Source organism: Chrysochloris asiatica, unplaced genomic scaffold (assembly GCF_000296735.1).
Source record: "Chrysochloris asiatica unplaced genomic scaffold, ChrAsi1.0 scaffold00042, whole genome shotgun sequence".
Taxonomy (NCBI): Eukaryota; Metazoa; Chordata; class Mammalia; order Afrosoricida; family Chrysochloridae; genus Chrysochloris; species Chrysochloris asiatica.
This window is the reverse complement of record NW_006408560.1, coordinates 4,068,869-4,072,368: the sequence shown is the minus strand read 5'-3', so window position 1 is coordinate 4,072,368 and position 3,500 is coordinate 4,068,869. Positions and strand designations below refer to the sequence as shown.

The 3,500-nt window shown below is 43.1% G+C and overlaps 1 non-coding gene and 1 pseudogene across 1 annotated transcript; one reads left to right on the top strand and one right to left on the bottom strand.

The window, feature by feature from the left end:
* Window positions 1-339: 339 nt before the first annotated feature.
* TRNAQ-CUG lies at window positions 340-411 on the bottom strand. Its single transcript has one exon. It is a non-coding gene; the product is annotated as a tRNA-Gln (tRNA).
* Window positions 412-2,068: 1,657 nt separating this feature from the next.
* On the top strand, window positions 2,069-2,834 carry LOC102810581 (annotated as a pseudogene).
* Window positions 2,835-3,500: the final 666 nt, after the last annotated feature.

Sequence of the window (3,500 nt, the reverse complement as noted above, 5' to 3'; positions counted from 1 at the left end):
TACCTCGAAGGGTCTGCATTTTCCGTATGGACCGAGTCTCTCTGTGAACAAGGCTTCTGGGACCATGAATCTTGAGAAGGAGAAGAGAGAGGTGGGTGGAGGGTTCTCAGCTGCGGCTGTGACTGAGAAGTGCAAACAGCGCGGGGCTGAGAGCAGAGGACCGAAGTATTGGACTGCGGCTGGGTTGGAGAAGCTTCTTTCTCAAGCCAAGAGGAGGAACCAGTCGCGGAGGTGAGAAAATACATCCCATTGGCTGTGTATTTGACCCGTTTGTTTTGTAGTATTTCTGCCTGGGTGGCTGTCAGAGTAAAAGACGGTGTCGATTTGCACTAAAGAGAAAGGTCCCACCGAGACTCGAACTCGGATCGCTGGATTCAGAGTCCAGAGTGCTCACCATTACACCATGGAACCACCCATAGTTTTGAGTGTTCTGACTCACTTGCTAGTGTAGAAGTGCTTTCTCAGCCTCCCTAGTTCCCAGGGTCGTACTCTGTCTGGAATTTCTTCTACTGCTGAGAGAGGCCCGAGTTCATCTGCAAGGGGAGAAGATCCCCTGACTCACTTTGTCTCTGTGGTCTGAGACTTGTATTTCTAGGAATGAGAAAAGAGCCAATTTGTGATCCGGGACATGGAGAACCTTTTTTTAAAAAAAAAAACAAAACTCTTAATTGTGAATTGAGTGACGATTCACAGAGCAGAGCCTTAGTTTTACATTCAACAAATCATACACTTTATTTCATCTCAATGAACGTAATCCCCTCCATGAAACAACAGTTTTCCCACTTCTTCCCTATGGTTTTATTTCCATTCCACACTCCTTCCCTGAGAGTGCTGAGGATAGTTAAAATTGGATTGGGGATTTACTGGGCTGAGCCTATCCCCTCTCTCCTTCTATTCTAATCTCTCACTCCTTGGAGATGCTCTCCCTATCTTCCTGTCTTTCACCCATCTGTCTCCCCATCTCCCACCACTTCTCGATCCGTCCAGCCATCCTTCTGCCCCTTGCTTCCTCCTCCTCTTTCATCCCTCGTTTCCCCACACAGTGCCGGCCAAGACAGGAAAGGGCTACCACAGTCTGATGACAGGCATGCGTTTCTTTCTGGTTAAGACACTTTGGGGATTTTCACTGGGACCACAGAGTGAAGTGGTACCAGGGCACCCAGTCAGTCCTCAAGGCTAGGTAACATGGGCTGATCCAGGACACTTCTATGGCTGAGGTGACTCAAATTAGGGTCTGCAAGGCTAAGACCTGACCTATTAAGTCCAGGGAAATTGGAAGGAACAGAGCCCCTGGGAGCCAACAGAGCCAAAAGGTAAATCACAGAGCTACCACCAGCGCCCTCTCTGTGATGATTTGGCTTTGAACCTAAAGTGCCAAATTAGTTTTTACACCCCAATTCATTTTAAAAAAATAAAAGAAAGAAATCCTATTTCTAGAGGACTCTCATTTCCTTATTTTAAAACATACTATATACAGCTCTGTTGTTGTTGTTGTTAAGTGCCCTCAAGTCAATTCTGACCCATAGTGACCCTGTATAGGCTTTCCAAGGAACACCTGGTGAGCTTGAACCACCAACCTTGCAGTTCAAAAACTTTGAAGTTTGATGCATTAGCCCACAGTACCACACCAGGACTCCATATACAGCTATGTTGTTGTTGTTAAGTGCCATCGAGTCGGTTCCGACCCATAGCGACCCTGTACAGGGTTTCCGAGGGTGTAAATCCTTACGGGAGTAGAAAGCCTCATCTTTCTCCCGCGGAGCGGCTGGTAGTTTCGAACCGCTGACCTTAAGGTTCGCAGCCCGATTCGTAACCACTACGCATTAGTCATTATAAATAAAAACAAATTTAAATGGATCAGTGGCCTAAATGTACACTCTAAAAGACATAAAATTCATAGAACAAACAGAGACTAAGCTGTCAGACCGAGCTTTTCAACAGTGAACTATCCAGTCGAACAATAAAAATCCAAACAGCAAAAGATAAAATAAATAAAGGGGATCTCATAAAAATTTAAAACTTTTGTTCATCAAAAGACTTTACCAACTCTTTCCTGCTCAGTGCAGCCATGGCTCATGGTCCCAAGAAGCATCTTAAGTGTGTGGCTGCCCCAAAGCATTGGATGTTGGACAAACTGACTGGTGTGTTTGCTCCACGCCCATCCACTGGCCCCCACACCTGAGAGAATGCCTCCCACTGATCATTTTCTTAAGTATGCCCTGACAGGAGATGAAGTTAAAAAGATGTGTATGCAGTGGTTCATTAGGATTAATGGCAAGGTCCGGACTGATACAACATACCCTGATGGTTTTATGGATATCATCAGCATTGACAAAACCAGAGAAATTTTCTGTCTGGTCTATGACACCAACGGTCAACTTGCTGTTCATCATATTACACCTGAGGAGGCGAAGTACAAGTTGTGCAAAGTAAGAAAGACCTTTGTGGGCACAAAAGGAATCCCCCATCTGATGACCCATGGTGCTCGCACCATACGCTACCCTGATCCCCTCATCCAGATGAATGATACTATTCAGATTGATTTGGAGACTGGAAAGATTATGGATTTCATCAAGTTTGACACTGGTAACCTGTGTATGGTGACTGGAAGTGCCAACCTGGGAAGAATTGGTGAGATCACTAACAGAGAGAGACATCCTGGCTCTTTTGATGTGGTTCGTGTGAAAGATGCTAATAGCAACAGCTTCGCCATCAACTTTCCAACATTTTTGTTATTAGCAAAGGCAACAAACCATGGATTTTTTTTCCCTGAGGAAAAGGTACCCACCTCATCATTGCTGAAGAAACTGGCTGCCAAGCAGAGCAGTGGGTGACATGTTCTCTAGGTGATGTGAATGAACAAATCTTTACATAATTAAAGATATTAAACACACACACACAAAGACTTTAGCAAAAAACGTAAAAAAAAAAACAAGCAATTGCCTGGGAGAATACCTTTAAGACCCATATATCTGATAAGAGTCAATTAACCAAAATATATAGAAAATGTAGACAACTTAATAAAAAAGAAACAATCCAATCAGAAAATGGACAAATGATGCAAATAGACATTGCAGCAAAAAGGATCTTCAAATGGTCACCAGACACATAAAAAATTTTTCTGAGTCCTGAACCATCAGTATGATGCTAATCAAAACCACAATGAGATATCATCATATTCTCACTAGATTCTAGACTAAAGTACCATCATCAACAACAACTAGAAAACAAGAAATGTTGATGAGGATGTGGGGAAACTGGAATACTTATTTCTTACTAGTGAGAATGCAAAATGATATCGCTGTGTGGTCAAAAAACAGAAAATAGAACTACTATATAACCCAGCAATTTTGTTCCCAGGTATATACCACAAAGACTTGAAAGTAAAGCCTCAGAAAAAGCCTAGTACACTGATGTTCATTGGAGCATTATTCACACTAGCCCAAAGGTGGAAAAAAATCTAAATGCCCATCAAAGAATGAATGGATAAGCACAATTTG